A 12,579-nucleotide genomic window follows, 5' to 3' on the forward strand; every position below is an offset into this window, starting at 1 on the left:
AACCAAGTAAATGTTCACACTCTCTTACCTTTATTTCAGTGGGAGCTAAAGAATGGGAGTGTTCTTCCCAAATTCCACGTCATAGTTAAATCTCCCCTTCCTGCCTAGAGAGGCACTCAGCAACCATCATTAGTCACTCTTGTTTGGCTCTCCCTCTGAAGTGAAGAAAGGCTGACTCCAAGACGTCTGCATGATATTCATCCAGCAGGTGTGAAATGGTAAAGGCCATTTGCCATTTCCCCAGGGTAGAAAAACCAACTCCACATTTGACTAGTCAAATCCTTTGGCTTTCTCCCCCTTCTGCAGTGAGAAACCATCCTTGTTTATTGTGAGACATGATAGCTTTTTATGGAGAATTTAAAGGTACATTAGCTGCCCTGAGCACACAGATTTTAGGTTGTACAGGCAATCGAAGGCCAACTTTTTGTACTTGTTCCCACTGTCAAGGAAGAGAATGTAAGGATACCAGAAGGTTTGTTTCTTGGAGAATGAGATTAGCAGAAGCAGGAAGGAACTTCAACTTCCTTTTAAAGGTACCTGTTTTTTCTTCTGAATGCCTATTATTTCTTGGAAAGTAAAGAATTGCACTTGACATGAAGGTGGTGAGAACATGCCTCTCTGGTACTGGGGGAACTGGCCTTTACTGAAAGATGTCACAGATGGTGCATCTTTCCCCAAGGATTTTTTTTTCCCATATAGAAGCCCTCACTCCACTCCTACTGAAATCCTACACATTTTTAAAGTAAATAAATAAATGCACAGCTTTGCTACTTAGCAAGTTATGAAGACCCTGGTTAACCATTATTCTCACCAGGTCAAAAATTGCTAGGTATATGGCAGGCTCTGAGTTTTGCAAATTCTGATGCTCCCAAAGAAAGGCAATGAAAACAGTATGGGAACATAGGCAAAGAGGTAAAAAAAAAATAGGGGTTACTTCTATTTCTGCAGTTTATCTCTGTTCATCTTGCCTCGCTATGACAGGGCTCTCATGTTTGCTTAGCTGTGATTTACTCAATAAGCCAAATTTGGCTAGGTTCGCACAACAGGCTAAACCATAAGCAATATGTGCTAAGCCACAACCAAGGCAACAACAATGTGGATTAGCCTTGGCATGTGGTGTGAACCAGACCTATAACTGCATCCAGCTTGGGAAAGCTTCTGAGTTCTCATTATCCCCCAGCTTATGCAGACATTAAAATCCAGAGGTATGTCATTTCCCGGATGGTCACAAATGCTGCCTCATGAAAAAGATTCCCTGCAAATAGAAGAATACGTTTTAATGCTGATAATTTGGTGCTGATGATCTGTCAGATCTAAATAACTTTGTCCCAAAAGCAAAGATCTTATACTGGTGACCTGGGTCCTTGGCCAATTTTCAGATAGACTCACATTATGACATAATAGATACTACATAATGGATAATACATAATAGAGAGCCAGTTTGGTGTAGTGGTGAAGGCTCCAGGCTAGAAAGCAGGAGACTGCAAGTTCTAGTCCTGCCTTAGGCATGAAAGACGGATGGATGACTGGGCCAGTCACTCTCTCTCAGCCCAACTCACCTCACAGGGTTGTTGTTATGGGGAAAATAGGAGGAAGGAGTATGAGACATGTTTGCCACCTTGAGTTATTTATAAAAATAATAAAGGCAGGGTAAAAACAAATCTAAATAAACCAATGAACAAATAAATAAATAAATAAATAATAGCAATTGGGATACTAAGCTCAGTAGGAGCTGCCAAGTGCTAGAGGAGCTGTAAGGGAGTCTATTGGGAAAGGGAGAAAACACACGTGAGGATCCCTGGATCAGAGCAGAAGCCCTTTTCTCACCCACTTTTACAGCTGCACAGAATGCCTTGAAAACCCCAACCCCTCCCCTGATACTTTATCTTATTCCCATCTCGTATTTTAAACAGTCTTATTCCTGTCCTTCCCATTCTGAAAAATAAGCATGTGTTCCTGCTTAAGCCACTCGAGAACCAGGGAGAATCAACTTAATTAATTTTATTGCGCATCCCCCTCCCCCATATTTTGGTGAGGTGTATTCATGCCACTAATCTGTTTGTTGTGTCCTCTGCCCGCCGGAACAGTGTCCCCCTCCCTCCCCCTCCCCCCGCAGATTCGTACAGCCTCCACCCTGCTCACCTTTAAACGAACCTTAAAAGTTCAACTCTTCCCTCGGGCCTTGGGTTAGTGCGCAGGCAGGCACCGTTAGGCTGGGGGAATGGGGCGAGCATTTTTTGGATCGGCTCTCTCTGGATGGCTGCTGTTCTTTTTCATAATGATACTGTTCTTGCCAGTTTTCCTTGTGAAGCCACCCAGAATAATTCTAGACTTGGATGGCCCAGATGTTTGATGATGGACTGATGGATTAAATAATAAAGACGTCCAGCCTTAATCAGTCATTGCTAGATTCCTGAGGGGTGTATCTGTATCTAAGGAAGGAAGGTGGGAAATATTGACGTTCATCAGCCAATCGGCATGATCAAAATATTCACACACACAAACCCATCCACAGGAACAAAAAACAAAAAACAAAAAAAGTATTGACCAACAAGGACAAGAGTTAGGATTACATGGCATTATCCTGGCAAAAAATTATCCCGAGGGAACATGTTCAGCAAGTTCTGAGGTATGCTAAAGAAAGTCTATATGGGCTTGTTTGGGACACAGGGCAGCACTAAAGTGTTGTAATCCCAGGCAGGACATAGCACAAAAGCATGACAGCTCAAAGCACACTTTGGACTGCTACTCTGCTTTCACATCAGAGCAGAACAAGGGTGCTGTCTGCACTACAATAGGAGAGAGGTGGCCCCCTTTGGTGCCAAGGATCTTCTGCTGCTCATTGGCACTAATGGAGCCATTCTCTGCCACTTCCAACCCACCCTCCTCTGCTTTTCTTGCCATGGGTGGCAGTCACAGCAGGGGAAAGGAGGAAGGGAAGGGGGTCCATGGGGAAGGGAAACTATACTATGGAGGGGCACCCCCATAGTACAGTCACCTCTCTACCACCACGTAGGCCCTGCAGCACCTATGCTATGTGTAGCGGGGGAGGGAGACCAGCTGGTCTGTAGAGAAAGCCCCTTGCATGCTCCCGGTGGGTAAATGGAATCTGGGGAGGGGGCGGGAGTAGCACCAATTCCCAACTCCCCTCCTCTCCCCACTTTTCCTGCCACCCATGGTTTGGCAAGAGATGTGGTACTGGAAATCAGCTGCCAGGGAGTGGAGGTGGGTGGGGGATATATGCCCGCAGTAGCCTCAGCTACTGTGAGAGTAGGGCAGGTCTCCATCTGTATACCTACTTCCAATAGATTCTGCTCAGGCTGGGTGGTGGGCATGGCTTGTGCTAGCAAAAGGGGAAGAGCACACTTTGTGAATTTATATCCTTGGCAATTGGTTAGTGGGGCGTCTTCACACTGGGGCAAGCACAAGGTGGAGGGACGAGCCCTAAAGGAAGAGCTGAAGTATGAGTAGTCCCTTCAGCCCCCAAATAATCCTGATCACGGGAAAGACTTTCTAGATGTGAAAAGGGAGTTCATCTTTAAGAGCATGGGTCGAAAATTGCTGCCTCTGAAGATGTCCTCCATTCCTTGACTGAACGCACGTCGTAAGAACAGTGGAGTTTTAACTTGTCTGCATTACCTAAGAAAACCTGGTGATTTAATTTTGCTCCATACGCTTTGGCCTACATGTATGGGGCGTCGGTTTTAGATGCGTCCTCTCTTTCAAGAAAAAAGGAGTTTAATAGACGAGCGCAAAACGCGGCAGTCCCCGCTCAAGAAGAAGGTCGACGCAAGGAAGCCCGGGGCGCGGGAGTGTCCGCCGTGACGTCAGAAGACCTTTTGCGCGATTTCGCCCCGAAGAAGCAATGAAGGACCCTCGGAGAGGCACCCGGGGAAGGCTGCAAATCCCTCCGCCGCGAAGACCAGAGGTAGGCAGCCGGGGGGACGCGGCCAGCGAGATCGACTCTCCCCGGAATAAGGGCGCCGCCGGCCGGGTCGGTGGCTTCTTTCGTAGCGGTGGTGACCAGCTCGCCGCTTCCTTCGGACAGCATCCAACTCCCGGGAGAAGACGCCCGGGAGGGCGGTGGAGTCGAGGCGGGAAGGCGGAGTTCGGTGCCCAATCCGAAAGAGTCCCCGGGGGAGCCGAGGGGTGGGGCTGTGGCGGACGGGCTGCCTTTCTCTGCTGGCTGTCAAGGGAAAGCAACCTGCAGGGGGATCCGCGCATGGCGGGGAAGCCGCGAGCGTCCCTTCGGGCTGCAGGTCTCCGGCTCCCCTGCCCCGTTGCCTCCCGTCGGCAGCCCCGGTCCAGCTTTTCTCTTGCCGGCGACCTGCTCCCCACTTCGAGGAGGATTGAATGGAAGTGGACCCTTGACCTTTAGTAAGGAGGTACGTCTAGAAGGTGATGGAGCCCCCAAAAGAGTGGATAAAGTATAGGGACCCTCATTTTCACGAGCTAGCCCTGTTCCTCTTTTGCAGCAAAACCTGCAAAGAGTTTATTGGTTACTTTAAAGTCTTCAGCTGCTTCTTGTTCCATAAGCTGTGATCCACAAGGGGATATGCCCTATCAGTCTTTAAGGTGCCAAAGAGTCTTAGGGAGTACAAGGAACTTGAAAATGAATCCCTCTGGGCTCAACATTTGGGCTATACCGGTTGCTCTGGAGCAAGCCTCATGGAACCTGAGTGGGGACATACTGTGAAATAAATGGGAGACGTAGGTCTACTGTTGCTAGACATGTTTGTTGGCTTGCCATGCTTGTTCCTAACTTCACAGAAGAACTTTGGTGTGTGTGTTTGAGAGAGAGAAATTGTTTCCCCAAAAATTACAGAAGATGTTTTAGGACCAGAAGAGGTCATGACAACAAAGATGGGGGGAGAGGGAGAGAGAAATAGTATAGATAGAAGAAGCCTAGCAGAAGAGATCCAGCCCAGATCGACCACTGGTGGTAAATTTGTATTCTTCAAGTTGATATATTATTTGACTAGGTTTTCCAAACCTGGCAGATCTAGAAGGTATTAATATTGGCATATATCCAAGTATCAGTACATAGGGCTCTGCACAAAATTAACATGTTTTACCCCACCTCCCATTTCTTTTGTCCTCTGAAAGACAAGCCAAGAAAAGGTGCTTTCCAGCAAACCTGGGAAATATTCATACTGAACTTTGGAGAAGTTGATATTTAAGCTCTAGCAGGGGTTTACATAAGTGTAATATGGAAATCAAATTCCTGGAGAAGGGTTGCCAGAACAAATGTCTATCCCTCAGTATTGAGAAATATCTCATGGCTTTCTTCCACTGCTGTCTTTCCCTGAGACACACAGATGTTTTGCTGTTGTGAAGTAGAAGTCTTGGTGTACTGTGGAAAAGACAGACTTTATATGTAAACCCAGCAGAGCTCACCAGCTGGAGACAAATGGCAGTTCATTTGCTTCTGAAGAGGTGAAACGTTCTCGGAGAGCATCGCTGGCAATGGCTCAGGTGCCGATTCCACCGTCAGGCGTGGCCAGCAGATCCTGCATTGCTTCCATATCTGAGAAAGGAAGATAATTATATATCACAGGAAGTAAAATGTCTCCACAGCCTTTTAATGGGGCAGTCCTGGACATGCTGACTCCCTGAGTTTGGCATGACTCATCCTCTTGTAAGCATGTGAAGTGACACCCAGAGTGACTTGGTGGGAGGAGAGACTGTTGGGAGCCAACTGCTTGATGAGGGTTTGGGAGGGAGAAGGAAGCCTCTGGAACAGGTAGCAGGGTCAGGTGCAGAAGACAACTAAAATAATATGGAGGTTAAGAATGCATTTAGGAACAGAGTATTTTTTAAAAATGGTGAAGACCCCTTTTAGTCAAACTCAGAGTCTGATAACTCCATGGATGTGTCCATATAGTTTTCTTGGCAACAGCATGAAAATGGTTTACCATTGCCACTTCCCAGTTTAGGACAGAATGCAGTTTTTTAAATAAGAGTTTCTCTATAAAAGGAGATTTGTGCACACTGAGCTTGCTAATGGTCTGGTTTGATGTGTGTTGACTACTCTGTCTGAGAAATAAAAGCTGCTGAATGGTTTGGCTTAGCTGGTTTCCTTGGGCTATGCTTCAAGGATTTGTACACACCCATCCATTTTTGCCTTCCATAATGAAACCTGTGTTCAGCAGCATTACATTCTCTTTGAGAAGCACTGTTTGTCTCTAGCCTTTCCTCTTTGAAGTCCTGTCCACTGTTTGTGGTTCTGAAATGGCAGGCAGAGACAATGAAGCAAAGCATTTGAAGCCCATAGATTCTCCCCTCCCTTTGCTGTTTCAGAGCTTGTAATAGAAACATGTGCTTCTGCCTAACTGTGCTCCAAGGGCTGGTTCAAGGGTATCTCTCACACAGTAATCTGTTTCTGTCTGAGTGGTTCAATCATTACTGAAGGTTTCATAGTTTTGCTCCACTCGGAAAATGCCTTCTTGAATAGGGTCTTCGTTTCCATGCTCCAGTGGGTAACAGACATGAGTACGGTGCCAGACTGGGTTTTTATTCTTTCAGCCAAATGCTCAGGACCAGGTTCCAAGCTAGTGTAAATAAGCTTTTTATGTAAGTGAGGGCACAGCTTGTGTAAATAGTTTTCTTTCTAATCCTTTCACCAAGGTGGAATTGGTTCTGGTCTATGAATATTAGAATTATTGTTGCACCAATTCCTCTAGATTTCTTTTGCTTTAGGTGCTTGCCAGCTGTGAAAGAGCCATGTGCTTCAGGGGCCAAACCAACTTTCCCTTTGCAAAGGGAAAGAACCCCCCACCCCTTACTTAAGGATTTACTAAGATGTTGGTGGAACACAAGTATAATTCAGGTAGGCTGCGCTTGTACCCCTAAACCATTCCATTCGCAATGACTTTGCATTTCTTTAAAAGTACCTTCAGGTCAAGACAATATAAATTGTAATCGCTTCTCCCCTTCACTTTTTTTTTCTTTTTGCTTGGTAGAAACAAATTGGGCATTGTTATGAAGAGTGATACATAAGAATGGAGTATATTATTTAATCTGTAGAACACTGAACACATGTGTGAATTTGGCTGTTACTGATTGTATTCTCCTTGCCTCAGCTAGCTAGCATCCCCTACCCTCTGGAGCGTGCTCTGTCTTCACTGCATCATCTCCTTTCAGGACCTTTCTCTTCTATTGTTCAACCCTTGGAATCTACCCAGACTTGCTGGTGTTTCTTTCTTGTGTATAGATTGTGCCATTTTGACTCCACAGCCACCTTAGGAAAATCAGTCTACTGGTATGCAGTGTGTACAGCAAAGACACGTGACTATAGAGCACTCACACTGATCCTACGGGACGTGCTCACTCCATTGTTTCTCCTGGCCATTATTTGAACATCAGTCCAGCAGATTTCTATCTGCATTCATAACAGAACTCTACTTCACTTTGTAGAGGAGTGGATGCAAAAAGAGGACAGGATTTCTGAAGGAGAGGGAATTCCAGAAGTACAGCTTACTGTGCAGGGAGAAAAAAGATGTATGTATTTGATTTCCTCTTCTATGAGACCTTTCTGTTTGGAATCTGGTTGACTTTGCTGTATATTGCAAAATTACAGCTTTCCTGGAATATTTTATTATTGTTTGGAAAATACAGGAGTCTTGTGTTTAGCAAATGTAATTTTTCACTTTTTCTGTCTTTACAGCAGATAGAAACAAAAATAAATCTAAATCTGAGCTGGTCAAGGAGCAAATCTTTTTCTGGATTACTTTTTAGTTGTCACAGATAAAATGTCTAAGGAGGATTAATGCTTGTTCATCATGTGGATCTGAGCCCTGACCTTATTAAATAGGAACAAGTTTGCATTCGCATCCTTATATCTCATTATAGCGTTTGGATAGGATAGTGCAAAATTATAAAGAGATTTGTAAAAATATCTCATAACAGCTAAATGTGACTGTTATGCTCATCATGGAATTCAATACATGTCTACTCAGGATCCATTCCCACTGCAAATATATTTCACCCCAAATTACATTGCTTGTAACTTGTAGCAGTGAAATGCAGTATGGCTTGTAGTCAGCCTACAAGGATGGCTAAATGGCACTTTGACAAGTACACAGAGACCCCCAGAGAGTGGAAAGTCACCATTGTACAAGCTGCTGTATGCTTCAAAGAGAAGCCTGGGTGGAGAATCCATGTAGTAAGAATGCTGTGCAAATGATTTCTGTTCTGTCCATGATATACTGCATCCTTACTGCTGTAAGGGGGAGCTGGCATTCTGTGGAGAAAAGGCCAAGATCCCTTTGGACAGAGGAGAACAGAAGGACAACAGAATTTGGACAAACGAGGACAGAATCAATAGTAGCAAGCTCAGAATAGGCAGCACTGTCAATTGTCTCATGGCTTAGAAGAAAGACCATGCCAGGAGGACAAAAGAACTCTTCCCCGGCAGTGTGAATGTGGCCTCCATGAGCTAATTCTTATTTCCTGCAGGTCCTTTGGCAGCAATAATTTTGGATGGCAAAGAGCAAAATGGTGAGAATTAGAAGTCAGTCCATCTCTTCCATGGAGCAACAACCTAGCAAAGTGGCTGCAAGAGAAGACAAAGAGATACATTTGGCACTTCCCAGATGTCTTGGCCATAACAGACTCATTTCCTCCCATGTGTCATGCCAAGGACTTCCAGCTGTGTCCCTCAGTGCCCGATGAAGGAATTCTAAGATGCCAAATTCATGATGTCTTTGTTCAGTTGCCACTTGAGGATTGGCGTGGAGGAATTCTTATTCCTCTGCTGCTACTCAGCCTCCGACCTTGTCTACTCAGCTGTTTAAAAGGCAAAGAGATTCTTTTTCATACCCATGGGCTGCATGTTCTCACTGTGCTAAGCTGTAGCAGCAGTGTTGGCTTAGCAAATTGTATAAACCCAATCCCTGTGGCTGGTAAGCCAACACTGATACTTGGTAGTGGTTAATGGTTGTGAGTCCAACCCATTGTGGCTTACGCAATACATCTTGATTAAGCCAATAATATCTGTTGTTCTTTACAATTATGTAATGGGGCAGGGGAAGATTTTTTTTTTCCTTAGAACCATTGCCAAAGTACAAACCCCACATTTCTTGTAGGTAGGCCACATTAGACAAGCCAATGAAGTTAACAGAAATCCCATCCAAGCTTGTAATGAAGTTATCAATCCTACATAAACTTTGAACTGCCTAAGGTGGCCTGATGTAAAGCAAGGCCCATTAGGGCATCTTAGTCATTGTATAAGAAGTGTATCATTGTGTAGAAGAGGGAATTTGAGCCATTTTAATATTGTGGATTGTCAGATCCAACTATTATGGCACATAAACTATGGCTTATGTGTAAATTCAACCAGTTATAGTTTATTCAATAAACTATGTCTAAATGTGACTTGCGACTCCTGTCATCCTTGGTATTTAATTTCCTTACTGTTGCTTCTAATTCAAGGCCAATTATTGCAGTTATGCCAACTGCAGTCTATGGGAGTTAAGTGCATAAAACTGGATTACAGTTTAACATTAATGTGATTTAAGTCTATAAGGCCATCAGTTGTTTTCTTCATTAAACTTTCCTGGATTTGAGCTAAATACTTTGTCAAATCAGAGCCTCTAATAATTGTTTAACAATTAGACTGTTGACCAAGGGCATTTTGCTCAACATACATACGTTCATGACCTTTGTGTGCTACTATTTTTGCTGGTGTTCAGTCTATGAATGATTAACTTCATGAACATGAAGCAAAAAGCAAACGTATTTGTTATCTAGGGATTCTTTTAAATGTTTATACCGCATGTATCTGGATGGTTCTGTGGCTTGGGAAAAGGCACTTTTCTGACATGACAGCTTGCAGGTGGGCTGCACCTCCATCAGGCCCACTGGGCCTGCCATAGCCTAATAGGATATTATTCACTTGTTCCTTCAGAGACTGGATGCTGCGTGTCTTTTAAAGCCAAGAGACAAAAGCTTTAACTTACTACTTTTAAAGGTAGAACAATAGTGGGTGCAGGGAAAATGTTTTGGAAAGCCACTTGTCTTCCCCACTTTCCTCTGGGGTTTTGGTATCAGCATCATTCTGGTACACTTTTTCAGAAGAAGCAGTTGAGAATTTCAGGCTCTTTTAAAATATGCTGACTTGGACCACATCTGCTAACTCACGTGTGGATCGAAATACCCTTTGAGTTTTGTCATGCTTCAAATTTTGTGATACAGTTTTTGGGGGGTCCAAGAAGCACTAGAATGAAATAGAAAGTATCCTCCTTGTTAGGTCTGCATCAAAGTTCCTTTTCCTGAGGGATTTTGACCAGCTTACAGTATATAGGCTCCAAACCATAATTCATCACATCTTTTTTCAGTGGGCTCATCTCACTTGATTTTGCCAAGAAGAAGGATGATAAATTTACCTTACCTTGTTCTTGGAATGCTTTCTCTATTCTTGCCATGGATGAGACCATCCAAGGTCAAGGAATATATGTTTATACTAGGTGGCAATGAGATTGTCCCAGAGTTTTGGACTGAAGATAAGAAATACCATCCTATTCTGCACTGATGTCCCAGGACAGAACCAAGGATAATTCTTTAGTGACTAAACAAATGCTTGCTTATTTGTAAAATGAGACAAGGTGAGACTCAGTTATACAGCAGTTCTGTTTAATGCTTTGAAGGCACTTGTACTGAAACCAAAATGTTAGTCTTGTTATTGCCAAGCTGGTTTTGAGCAGGGTTCCATTAAAACATGAAGGAACTTCCAGAACACAAACCTAAATCAACAGTGAAACTTTCCCTATCATTCTACTAGTAAGCCAAGATTTTGATGTTAAATGCACATTTTCCAGAGGCTGGTTGAAGAACTGTTGTAGGTTCTCTAGCCATTCTCTTCTTTACTATTATCTCTTTTTCTTTTTTTCTTTTTCTTTTCTCCTTCCTTCCTTCCTTCCTTCCTTCCTTCCTTCCTTCCTTCCTTCCTTCCTTCCTTCCTTCCTTCCTTCCCTCCCTCCCTCCCTCCCTCCCTCCCTCCCTCCTTCCTTCCTTCCTTCCTTCCTTCCTTCCTTCCTTCCTTCCTTCCTTCCTTCCTTCCTTCCCTCCCTCCCTTCCTTCTTTCCTTCCTTTGGGCCTCCAGTCCTGGCAGCTGGCTGGACTAGTCCCTGTAGTTTTCTTGGCAAGGTTTTTCAGAAGTGGTTTGCCCTTGCCTCCTTTATACTTTCAAAATATTAATTAAAATTAATTTTAAAAATTAAAAAAGGCAGACAATTGTTCTTGAGCAGAAATAGTCCTATTTCTCCCACAGACTTCATGTTTATACAATTATAATATATGAAAAAATTAAAATATTAAATGTGTTATGACCTCCAATTGAATAACACACACAAAATCAGAATCTAAATATAGTTATGTAAAAGAGTAAGCCCCTCCTGTTTGAAATATTTCTGGTGGAAATACTAGTTTTCTACTGGATAACAGGCTATGAGTTCCTGAGAATGGGTGTTCCCATCAACCTGTTCTTGTTTCTGGCTCCCAGATAAACTACTAGAAGTTGATCTTCACAAAGCATTAATGATTCATACAAGGTAGCCTTCCCCAACTTCTTTAAATCCAGATGTATGGACTTCAATTTCCTCAATTCCCCAGCTAGCTTGGCTGTTGCTAAGAGTTCCGAGAGCTGAAATCTACAAATCTGAAGGGCTGATATAGGAAATGTTCCATGAAGCCTTTTGCTCTAAGGGGTTTGATAATAAAAAATTGAAAAACACACTTTGAGTAGGATATTTGATCTTACCTGGCAGCCAGAGCAGGTCTTTAAGTCCCAGTATTGGTCAATGACAGAAAACATGTGATTTATTTATTTTTATTTCTTTCAGAGATTTAGGCGCTGTCCAACTCCAAAATGACTCTGAGTGACTTACATCAAGTAAAAATAATAAGAAAACAAGAAAAACAACAAGAAAGTCCTGTGTGTCTGAACAAACCCACTCTATCTAACCAAAACATCACTACAGGGCTCCACAAACTCCCAACCCCAAGGCCCAAGTGAAGAACCAGGTTTTCAAGACCTTCTGGAACATCACTAGGGTAGGGTGACACAGGTCTCAGGGGTGGGGGGATATCATCCCAGAGGACAGGCACTGGGACAGAGAAGTCATGCTTCCTGGGTCCCAATAAATGGCACTGCTGCATTGAATCTGTTACTTTTGCTTTTTTCACTTTTAAAGGGTAGCTCCATGTAGAACATGTCAGAATTCAAGTCCATCCATACGTTTCACTTGTTCTGATTTCACAGACTTGTACAGGTGTTTGTGACCAGCCAGACTTAATGCAGCTTGCCATCTGGGGTTTGCGGGCTGCCAGGTTACTTGACACACCATGGTGTTTTGTACATTTAGGCAAACAGCAAAATGCAAAGGTTTGCTGAGATCTGCAGGCTGCTATATTTAGCTGGGAGTATCAGTTATGATTGCTGGGTTGCATATAATATCTTGTAAGAGTCGGTGTGCTGTAATGGATAGAGTGTTGGATTAGGACCCAGGTTCGAAAGGCAAAAGCTGTAATAAATCTAATTTAAAAAGTAGCACATAACTGCTAGACGAACGTCATATCTAC

At 43.5% G+C, this 12,579-nt stretch overlaps 1 protein-coding gene across 1 annotated transcript in view; it reads left to right on the forward strand.

The window, feature by feature from the left end:
• Positions 1 to 4,151: 4,151 nt before the first annotated feature.
• The window catches only part of SLC43A3 (solute carrier family 43 member 3), a 36,585-nt gene continuing 28,157 nt past the window's right edge, over positions 4,152 to 12,579 (forward strand). Inside the window, exon 1 of the mRNA XM_025167943.2 lies at positions 4,152 to 4,385. The gene's annotated coding sequence lies outside the window, so the exon portion shown is untranslated. The remainder of the gene's footprint in view (positions 4,386 to 12,579) is intronic.

The sequence above is a fragment of the Python bivittatus genome, unplaced genomic scaffold, assembly GCF_059951505.1.
Source record: "Python bivittatus isolate LINGU-HERP-01145 unplaced genomic scaffold, Pbiv_v1 ctg000480_np1212, whole genome shotgun sequence".
In the NCBI taxonomy this organism is placed as follows: Eukaryota; Metazoa; Chordata; class Lepidosauria; order Squamata; family Pythonidae; genus Python; species Python bivittatus.